Source organism: Chinchilla lanigera, unplaced genomic scaffold, assembly GCF_000276665.1.
Source record: "Chinchilla lanigera isolate Chin_1 unplaced genomic scaffold, ChiLan1.0 scaffold00042, whole genome shotgun sequence".
In the NCBI taxonomy this organism is placed as follows: domain Eukaryota; kingdom Metazoa; phylum Chordata; class Mammalia; order Rodentia; family Chinchillidae; genus Chinchilla; species Chinchilla lanigera.
Genome location: NW_004955443.1, coordinates 3189942 through 3201927, shown reverse-complemented (window position 1 = coordinate 3201927; position 11986 = coordinate 3189942).

Below are 11986 nucleotides of genomic sequence, written 5' to 3'. Positions count from 1 at the left end.
CTCTGTATTGTCTGTATTGTGCTTGTGATATGTTGTAAAATGTTGTATGTCTGTTAATGTTTCCCTCCTTTTATCTTTAAAATAAAAAAAAATCACGTTCTTGTGTTTCCTGCAATCATATCAAAGTAATTTATTAAGACTAAACCTGTAGCTAGACCTTGGAAGTGACCTATACTGTATGTCCTTGAACAGATGACCTGATAAAGAAAAATGTGATATTCACACACAATGGAGTACTATTCTGTCATAAAGAAAGATAAACTGAAGTCATGTGTAAGAAAATGGAAGTACATTGAGACCATAATGTTAAGTGAAGTAGATGAAATACACAAGCTTAAATAGCACATAGTTTCTAATATGAAAAACATGTCATATAAAAGGCAGATAATAAGAAAAAAGACAGAGAGAAATAAAATTATCATTATTCAAATGGACAATGTATCTAAAAGAATATCTCAATTTAGTATAATTGTCTTATCTGTTTTACATATTTTTGGCTTATTAATCTGGTTGTTAATATATATGTATGATAGTTAACTCTATAAGGACTTATAAATTAATCTAATGATGACAATAAAGGGGGGATGAAGGGGAAGGGTTAAAAAAGAAGGAAGATGTGTTATGTACATTTACTGTTTCCCCACAAGGTAAAAATTATATACTACAAATATGCATTAGTAAAAGTAAAAAAGAATAGACCTGTACTGAGTAAGCCCAAGTAAACAACCCAATGATATATCTCAAGGTCCTAGAAAAACCAGAACAATCCAAATCCAAAGCTAGCAAAGGAAGGAAACTATATAGATTAAAATAGAAATCAATGAACTTGAGACAAAAAATGCAAAGAATCCATGAAATGAAGAACTAATTCTTCAAAATAATAAATAAAGTAGACAAACTCTTAGCCCCTCTTACCAAAAATGTAAATACTCAAATCAGTGCAATTAGAAATGAAAGAGCTGAAATCACAACAGAAACTACTGATACCCAGATTACCAACTACTTTGCAGGCCTGTATGGCAATGGATCTTATCATTCAGAAGAAATAGATGGATTCCTTGATATATGTATGAGCTACCAAAACTAAACTAAAAAGATATAAAAACATTGAATAACACAGTAATAGAAAATGAAATTAAAGCTGCAGTAAAATATCATCAATCAAGAAAAGCCCACTTTCTGATGTATTCACTGATGTTACAAAGAACCTCAGGGTAGATCTAATGTCAATATTCCTCAAAGTCTTTAATGAAATTGAAGGGGAAGGAATACTTCCAAAGTTATTCTTGGGATCTACAATTGCTCTGGTACCAAAACCAGAAAATGATCTAACCAAAAAAAGAGGAATAAAAGTCAAACTTTTATGAAGATAGATGGAAAAATCCTCAATAGAATACTGGCAAAGAGAATGAAATAAATCATCAATACAATCATACATCATGATGACCTATGAGTGCAGGGATAGTAGAATATGTGCAAATTGATAAATGAAATACATATGTAATCAGAAGTAAAAAAATCAAATGATCCTCTCAATAGATGAAAAAAAATCTCTGATAAAATCCAACATCCGTTCATGAAAAAAACCTTGAAGAAAATCGATAAAGACCTTATCTCAATCTGATGAAAGCCATTTATGACCAACTACTGCCAAAATCATGTGAAATGGGGAAAACTGAAATAGTTCCCTCTAAAATTAGGAACTTTGGCCAGAGCAGTCTGGGAAGAGAAAGAAAGAAAAGGATTATGGATAGGAAAGGAAGTTAAATTATCATTACTTGCAGATGACATGTTCTTTTACATAGAAGACCCAGAAACTTCCATTGAAGAAGTCCTAGAACTAATAATCAAATTCAACACTATAACAAGAGCAAAGCAGGCGGCATCACAATCTCAGACTTGAAGGTACATTACAAAGTCACAGTGATACAAATGGGGTGGTACTAGCAAACCCCCTCCAGACATGATCAATGGAACAGAATGGAGGCTGCAGAAACAATCCGAGTCAAATACAACTATTTAAGTTTTGACCAAGGGGCCAACAACACCCACTGGAGAAAAGAAAACTTGCTTAATAAATGGTTCTGGGAAAATTGGCTATGAATATGCAGAAAATTGAATATAGATTAACATATCTCACCATTTACTAAACTAAAACCAAAAACAGATCAAAGAACTAAATGTAAAAAGAGAAACAATCTGCTGGATGATAAAATAGGTAAAACTCTTAAAGACATAGGGATAGGCAAGAATATTCTGAACAGAACCCCAGTGGTATAAGAAATAATACCAAGTATCAACAAATGGAAACATATAAAATTTAAAAAGCCTCTATACAGAAAAGAAAACAAACAGGGTGAAGGGACAACCTACAGAATGGGAAAAAAATTTTGCCAGATATTCTTTAGAGGACTTTTATCTAGAAAATAATGGTAAATAATTTGAAAAATTAGATTTCCCCAAATAAAGACCCCTCCAAAATGGGCATATAAATGTATAGGAACTTCTGGAAAGAAGTTTCATGAAAAAAATTTCAACATGACTGTCCAAAAGAGAAATGCAAATTAAAACAATACTGAGATTCCATATTACTCCAAAAAATGACTGTCATCAAGAATCAAATAATATCAATGAGAATGCAGAGTAAAAAGAGTCCTTCTACCTTTTTGGTGGGGGTGTAACTGGTACAACCACTATGGAAATCAGTGTGGAGATGTCTCAGAAAATTAAAACTAGAAATTTCATTTGACCCAACGATTCCCCTTCTACATATCTTCCAAAAAGACTTAAAGACATCATATTGCAGTTATACATGCATACCTGTGTTCCTAGTAACACAATTCATGACAGCTAAATGTTGGAAGTAGGCTATACACTTATTGACAGATGAACGCACAAAGAAAATGTGGTATTTATACCCAATAAAATACTAACTACTCTGCCATAAGATGAACAAAGAAATCATTAGTAGGGAAATGCACCTTGAAACTACCATGTTAAGTGAAATAAATCAGACACACAAGCTTAAATATCACATGTTTCTCATATGGGAAACCCAAAATATAAATAAAGAATAAAATAAAAGATAGCAGGTAGTTGGGAGATATTTTTTTTCCAATTCAGAATTTGATCAAGAGTTGAAGGGCTGATGAGAGGAGGAAAAAACCATGAGATGTGTTACGTGCATGTACCGACAAGGAGTACTGAAAACATATCCTCATAAAAGCTAAAAGCTGACAAAGGGTTTCCCTAAAACAAAACAAAAACTGGGAAATAAGCACCTTAAATTGTTTGAAATAGTATTGTGTGCAGCAGTATCTGTAGTTTTCTGCAACTTTTTTTGCTAAAGCAAATAAAAAAAGAGAACAAACATGTATCATTGTGAACGCAACTTAATTATGAAAGATGCAGCGAAGTCTTCTGTGAAGTGAATGCTTTTCATTCTGAATGTGTGCAAACAGCCCAGAATAAATTGCTTCTCTGGGGGCTGTCTTTGAATGTAGTTTCATATAAATTAAACATATTCTGTTGATGAGCAAAACACACTTCTAATTAAAAATGCAATAATATTAATTAAATAGAAGAAAGTTGTAAAATGATATTGGCAGATACCTTCACCTTCATTTATTTTTATGGGATTATGTTATTAATGCTTCCTTTTAAACAAAAGATTAAACAGCATTTTGCCTTTAAAAATATATGCTTGGGCTGCTGTTGTAACAGAAGCTGACCATATCCCTACTAGGAGGAATAGACTGAGAATAACTGGAGAACATTGTGTTCTGTCAGCTTCGTGTTTTGAGTCTTATATCAGAATCATGTGACATCAAAAGATATTTTGTAACAGACTTTTTTAGACCTTTCATTTAGTTGAACTAAATAAATATACTAAAAGAGACTAAAAACAATATTTATAAGTTTTATAGGTGTCAAATGATGTTTAAAGAATCAAATTACAAACATACATAGATACAAGCCAATTTTAGTAATTAATACATTAATGAGTTCAAAGAAAAAATTCAGTACTACACACATATGAAGACAATCAAAAGTGACAAATGCATTATAAGTAAATGCAAAATTGCTTTACATACATAAGAAAATAATTACAGACCACTGGATTCAATTCATTTGCATTGTTAGTAGTTTTCTAAAATTTTGTTACAAAGTAGTTTGAAAACAATAAAAGGCACCTTTTTCATCTTTTTGTTTCATTTTTCACAAAATTTTCATTGACACTGGAAGAGATGAAAGGAATTAACATCTTAGAACCACATTGTGTGGTTGATCTGTTCTTGGGAGGCATTGTGGCTTTCAAGTCTCCTCTTCCTTGCTTGGAGGATTGTATTGCAAAGCCATACCCATGTATGACTTGGAAAATAAACACTTACCATAGTGTTCACTTTTTCATAAAAGTATATGTGAGAATTGTGTGCTAACTGCTGGGTAACAGCTTATTAGAGCTGTAACAGTGAAAAGAAAATATTGCACCTACCTCCATAGAGCTTAGGTTCTAGGAGGGCGCACAGGCAAGCAGCCAGGCAGCCATGCGAGTGTCATGAGAGCAGGGTGATGGATCCGTGAGGCTTCTGCAGAAGGAGGAAGCACAGGCAGGCACCTAATGAGTGGCTCCAAGTTGTAGTTGTGAAAGAGCTCCAAGAATTTCTGCATGGCTCGGCTCCCTTCATGTTTCCCAGGTCCTCTCGCCAGTGTGGCATATAAAGTGATATGACGGTAGGGAAAGTTGCAAATGCTTTTTGCCATTTTTCTTCATCTGAAATTTTCCCTTTCTTTAATGATCTCTAAATTGCCAAGATTTCCATAATTTTGTTTAATAATGGAACAAGGCAGGGGAAGTAATCCAAATATTTAGAAGTTAGGAACATAAATTCATTTTAGTTTTTCCATACTTGCCTATCGTTATCACCACATAATCTGTTCGTGTCTGCTTTTCTAGAAAAATCTTTTAACTTTTCTAGTCCATAACTGATAATTCCTTTTCTAAGTAGGGAAACCCTCCACTTATTCTGAGTTTGAAATATTTTGTAACTATGTGTGCATTTAATAGGGTAGCAACATACAGCAGTTCATTTATTCACATAGTTTAAAAAGAAAAATGAAAATAATCATTTCAAGCTAATGTTGCAATTGGATTAAGTGTAGCAGCTATAATTTTAAAAGCAAAAGTAACATGAACTAGTGAAATAGCATTTTTCACAGTAGAGAGGCATGTACTTTTAAATTCACAGAATACATCTTTATGAAATCTCTAAGTCCAATTTTTCTTGTTGATTGTTTTGGAGTTTTCAAGCTATTTTGGTACATCTGCTTATACAGTTCCTGAGATCATAGCAAATCTGAAATGAAAGGTTATAAAATTGAAGTACATAGTAATTGAGTAAGCAGGTCTGATGACTCTATGGGAGCAAATGGAAAAAGCGGGGGCTGGGGATTTAGCTCAGCGGCAAAAGCACCTGCCTGGCAAGTGCAAAGTCGTGAGTTCGGTTCCCGGTACCGGAGAAAAAACCAAAAAAAAAAAAAAACCAAAACAAAACAAAACAAAAAAAACAAATGGAAAAAGCCCTCTGTTGCAATAGGAGACAGTTATGAATGGGTATAATTATGCTATAATTCAAGGAATGAGTAATTATCTTTAGTACTTTCTCTTTAAAGAAAATATGCAATATATATTAGTTAAAATTAGGAAAAGATAAAAATTAAGCTTTAGCCATCTTGATAGTTGTATTTCTGATGTGTAAATGTGCTCAGTCACATATGAGTAACGCTATGCCTCTTGCTGTCAGTGGTGTATGGAGCATAAGGAAAAGGAAAATAACGATTTCCCTGTCTGGAAAGTGGGTTATACAGGGTAGGGGGAGAGAGGATGGTTAACAGGTACAGGGATGAAACTAACTCAGAGGAATAACTTCTAATGCACAATAGGGTAACTATGGTGAATAAGAATTGTGGATTGATAACTGGTGGTCAACTTATAACCCCCAGCTGAACTGAGTGAGTGGTGCTGGGTGTGGGAGGCCCACCTGAGGACTGTTGCCAGCAGCATAAGAGGCTGTTGGGAGCTGAGAGAGGCTGTTGGGAGCTGAGAGAGACCGTGGGGAGCTGGCTTCCTGATGAACTTGGCTGTTTTCATCCTCCGAGGAGCTCGGGACCTCGCTGGAACTGAGAATGGCTTCAGTTCACTTTGGGGAGCTCTAGTCCTCACTTTGAGCATAGCTTCCTGGTTCCGGAGGGGAAGATGGTGCACTGCCAGCCTCCTGGAAAAGCTTGCTGCATTGGCTTCCCTGTGGCGACTCGGCCATCCTGATCATCGGAGGAACTCGGGACCTCACTGTTGCCGACGATGGCTGTGGTACCTTTTGGGGGAGCCCTGGTTCTTCTGAGCATCACTTCCTGGCTCCAGTGAAGATCCCTCAGGCTGCTAGCACAGATCCTTCTTCCTGCTGGCACAGACTTTGTAGATTCCACCACTGACCTTTGGGCCTTTCCAGCAGATCCATCAAACAGGTCTGCATGAGACATTGTCATGGGTTCTGGGCCTCCAGTTGGATTCATGGAGGCATTGTTATGAGCTCTGGGTGTTCAGCTTAACTCATGTAGGACATTGTTGTGGGATCCAGGCCCTCAGCTGGATTCCTTGGTCTTAGTGTGTGGACAGATTTCCTGCACTCTTTTGTATATTGTTCTTTGGGTGACTTATAAATAATCATATAAAGTATATGTTCTGTATTATGTTGTTCCCCTTACAAAAATAAGCTGCCCCAAACCGACACAAGAATTAATTGTAAATTCCTAAACAGCTAAGATATGGGATGTTCCCTACATGAAGGGATGAGTATGTGAGGTGATGGATATGCTAATTATATCTTCTCATTATGCCATGTATATATTTTGAAGTATCACACTAAGGCCCATAAATGTATGTATTTTAAAAACTTGTGCTGATCCCATAAATATGTATGTTTCTTTTTCTTTTTTTTTTTTTTTTTTGGTTTTTCTCCAGTACCGGGAACCGAACTCACGACCTTGAGCTTGCCAGGCAGGCGCTTTTGCCGCTGAGCTAAATCCCCAGCCCCCCAATATGTATGTCTCAATTAAAATAAAAACATTTAAAAAACTTACCATTAGAGAAGAAAATTACAAAATAGAGAGCTTGAGCAAAGGGTTATAGGAGAAATCAAGGACAGAAGAACATTCAGTTAGGAGACAAAATAATAGTGAATTTCAGGAGAAGCAGTGATATATAGCAACAATAATTAAGCTGTTTTTCTCATCTTTGTGCAGTTCTGGAAAAGGTTTGTTTGCTGATGCTATTGGACAAAGATCCAAAGAGGTAGGAACTGTGGCAAGAACTTTAGCTCCTCTGGCAGAGGGCCACCACAGCAGATGGGTTTGCAGTGTACGGAAGATCTCTTTCTGCGGCAGAGGTGGGAATTTCTTGAAGAGGATAAAAGTAAAGGTGCTGGAGTTTCATGTTGGTATGGACACTGAGGGAGTCCACGTCGCAGAAGCTCTGGGCACAGGCTCTAACTAAAGCTAGGTGGGGGCTCTCTGGGCTCTGATTACCAGGAGTCTATGTGAGAGATGCTCACACATGCTTTTGAATGAATGGATGACAAATGTGAGGAAATAATTTTAACAAAGTTTTTGAAAGCTTAGTCCAGTAATTGTGTTACATTATCAATATAATGTAATTTCATTATATTTGATTTTTAGAACCATTATGTCAGTAGTATTTTGTTTGAGTTTCAAAACTACTATTTCTCTTATGTTTTATAAATGTGGAAATAAGATCTGCATGAGTGTTGACGAGCATGTTCATAGTTTTATTATTTATTTTGCCATGGTTACTAGCAAGCTAATATTTCAAAAGAAATTTAATTCACTTACAAATATGGACTCTAGTTGTGCCCACTTTCCTATAAAAGCCTCGAGATTATCTTTCTTTATAGCTGAGTAATATTCCACTATGTAAAAATACCACAACTTTTTTATCCATCCTCAGTAGATGGACATTTGGGTTGCTTCCACAATTTAGCAATTACAAATAGCGCTGCTATAAATATGGGTGCACATATATCACTGCGATATGGCTTTTTCAGCTCTTCTGGGAAAATACTCAGAAGAGGAATAGCTGGGTTGAATAGGCCCTGTAGTCCTAGTTTACTGAGGAATCTCCAAAGTGATTTCCACAGTGGTTTCACCACAACACCATGTTATCTCACTAGTGTAAGAACCTGAAAGAGTGAATAAAATCTAGGAGGTATAATAGACATTGTGAAAGGGAAGGAAATTGTTCAAAAGGAAAGAACAACTGGGATGAGGGAAAAGAAAAAAGAAAGAGTGGGAAAAATATGTATGTATACACAGGATAGCTAACATAGTGGTCCTTCTGACTTTTATTGCTCTATTGCAAGGAACAATTAATGTTTAAATATATGATCAACCTTACATGTCTGTATTTGCTTATCTGAGTATCCAAATTGAAGATAGCCATATGTAATACAACAACCACTGTTAATTTTCTGTCACCTTGTCTGAGATTCTGTATTGCTTGTGTTGTTTTTGTGTTATTTTCTAAATGTACGTGTGTTCATTAAGATGTTTTTGTTTTTTTATCTTTAAAATAAAAAAGCAATTTAATATAGAAGATTCAGATAAGTTCAATATAATTTTATAAAGTTAATAAATTGAGAAAGATGTCATTATGGAAAGATAGTTAACATCCCAAAGATGTTTCTCAGATTAGTAGCAGCTTTGGGCCATTTCTATAATCTAGGGTTTTGAGCCAGACTTTACAAAAATAAACAAGGCTGTTAATTGTTTTGCTTAGAAGAAATCGCAATTGTAAGGAACAATTCACATTCATATACCTGTGCTCTCACTCACCCATTCAGTAATATTTCTAGGCACTTCCATCCTTAAATTTTGATCTAGATTATTAGAAATGCAGCAAACTAGAAAACAAACACAAAAGGCGGCAGCATCTTGCCAACTACCTTCTAGCAAAAGAAATAGACAATTAGCAAAACAAAAATAGGAACATCGTGCAGCGGTAGAGGCTGTGGTGGAAAATATCACAGGTAAAGTGAGTAGGAAGGAGTCTGTGGTATTCCTGTTATGAGCGGTTAGAATTAGAACAAGAACTGAGAGGTCATTATTTGCAAGAAGCAAGAGAGTGAGCTACAGAGTCCTGGGGGAAGTTATTCCAGGCAGTTTGAAATAGTAAATGCAAAATTTTGAATTAGGGTGATTCTAGCATGTTTGGGGGCTTACAAGATCTTTATTCTTTAAGTAGTATTTAAATTAATTAATATTATTCATTTACCTAACATTTATCTATTTATTTAAATAACAAAAAGTTGGATTTTAAGGAAACATTGTATTCTAATGAAGGCTTTTAACTAGAATGTGTAATGTGAGAAAAGTCCTTCCAACTTAGTTTATCAAAGACTTAAGTTTTCTCTTGGATCTAGGTTTACTATTACTTACAAGGTTTAAGTCGGCTTGGGTTACTATTACAAAATACCGTACCAGAGGGGAAGATGACAAATTATATCACTACTTTTTCAAGTATACGTTAGTTTCCAAATAAATTCCTTTGGTTCAGGTTACTGTTCATTGTATTCTTTTCTATGGTATTTCATGCCTTGGGCAAGGCTGGATGGATAAATACATATCAAAGCCTCCTCTTGGTTGTATCTTTTGTAGTTGCTACAAAGAAAAATTTTCTTACAACAGAAGACAATCCAAGGGCTGTGGACATAGTTCAACAGCACAGCACCTTCCTCGCAAGCACAAGTTCTAAATTCAATTCCTGATACCTTAATTAATTAATTAATTAATCCATTTGATAACATTTTGTCTTAGCTGAGATTTTACACTGCATTTTTAAAAAATGCTGCAGCCTGTACTGTGTTGATAAAACATACATATCCACGCTTCTATGTCCCTACAATTTCTTAATTGCTATTCCTAATTGGGTTTTTTTTTTTTTTTTTTTTTTTGTGGTTTTTCTCCTGTACCAGGAACCGAACTCACGACCTTGCGCTTGCCAGGCAGGCGCTTTTGCCGCTGAGCTAAATCCCCAGCCCTAAAAGAATCAAGCATTAACTGTTCTTTTTTTTTTTTTGGTTTTTTTCTCCGGTACCGGGAACCGAACTCACGACCTTACGCTTGCCAGGCAGGTGCTTTTGCCACTGAGCTAAATCCCCAGCCCCCTAATTGTTTTTGAATGGTGCATTATTTCTAATGAAGTCTACAATTAAAACTGAAAACAATAACCTTCAAGTCATTGTAAAAACTTCACATCATAGAGGTGGAAAACATCTTACAGATTTCTCTGGCTAATTTCTCTCCTTAGAACTTTGGTGTCTATCTTTCCGTAACAATCCTCTGAATAGGTTTTTCTTTTTTCAAACCAAATATTGTACATTAAACTTTAATTTTCCCATGCAGTTTAACCTCAACTGAAGGAATGGTAATGCTCCTTATTAATTAAATATGTATTCATGACTATATTTTCATGTTAATATCTTTCTATTCAATTATAAATATAAAGAAACATAATTCTCAAGCACAAAGGTTTCAGGTTTTATGTTTATCCAGTACTTTTATGCATATTGAATAAATGTACAGTTCCTGTAGCTCATGTTACTTTAAAATTTTCCTGGTTGTGAGATATTTTTCCACTATCCTAACTTATCAAACTTGAAAAATTTCTATGTGCTATAATTAACATTACATGAACAGTTTATAGTCACCAAGTTACTTGAAAAGGTTTAAAAATTAATAACAGCTGTTCAGTATCAGTGGTTAAACAAACTTGATACAGAAACTAAAATAAAAGTCTTAGAAATATAAGCCTTAAGTCTTTGTCCATGATACCACTTTCTGATCATTACAGAAATTGTCTTTAACTGAATTTGCATTTCAGTGGCAATTCAAAAATTTTGTTTCTCACACAAAACTCAATTATACAGCCCAAAAGTTGTTCATGGTTCAATGAGCCAAAAGTTGCGAGGAAAAATGTTATAATATTAGTGCAAACTTTTTATTCCAAAATTGTTTCATTACCATACTAGAAAACCTTTTCTATAATTGCTAGTATTGAAATATATAGTTATGAAATATATAAATGTATTAACATAATTAATAGGGGAGGGAAACATAGGTTCTTTAAATCAGATAACTGAAGTATGTAGAATACTGATGTTTTACCAGGTGATAAGACTCTCTCTAGGAAACCAGAGGTTACTCTGGCACAATAAAGTACTATTCAAAGAAAGCAGGAGTTAGTTTAAAACTTTTAACCAAACAAAAATGACATATGCTTAAGTTGACAGGTATGCTAAATATATTGATTTATTCATTATGCAATGTACATATGTCTTTAAATGTTATCTTGTACTCCATAAATATAAACAATGTCAATCAGAAAGTAAACAGTATTAAATTTATTAATATTTTGTGTTTCTTTCTATTTATGAATATCTGATGGGGGAAAGGAGAAAAGAAGAAAGGTAATAGCTAAGATAATGGTACTACTAATTTCTATTAGTTCACTGAAAGGAACAGTCAGTGTTTATATTATTTGATCAATCAGACACTTATATCTGGTAATCTGAGCAACTACTTTGAAGATAAAAATATATAATATAGTAACCATTGTTAATTTCCTATCACTTTGTTTTGAAATTCTGTATTATCTTTATTGTTTTATTCTTCTTAAAATAAAAAACTAAAAAAAGTGTTTCATTATAATATAAGGCACGTTATTTCACCATTTTGAATTTCCATGTAGGTAATAGAATTTCTTCTTAAGTGCACTTGGGTCATTCATACTTTAAATTGAAATAATCTAAAGTTTTTACAGAAAATAAAATAAATTGAAGAGTAAGTAATGATATTATTGCTTTCATCTGGAATCAATGCAGTGACAGGTGGACAGAAGTGTATGCTACTTACT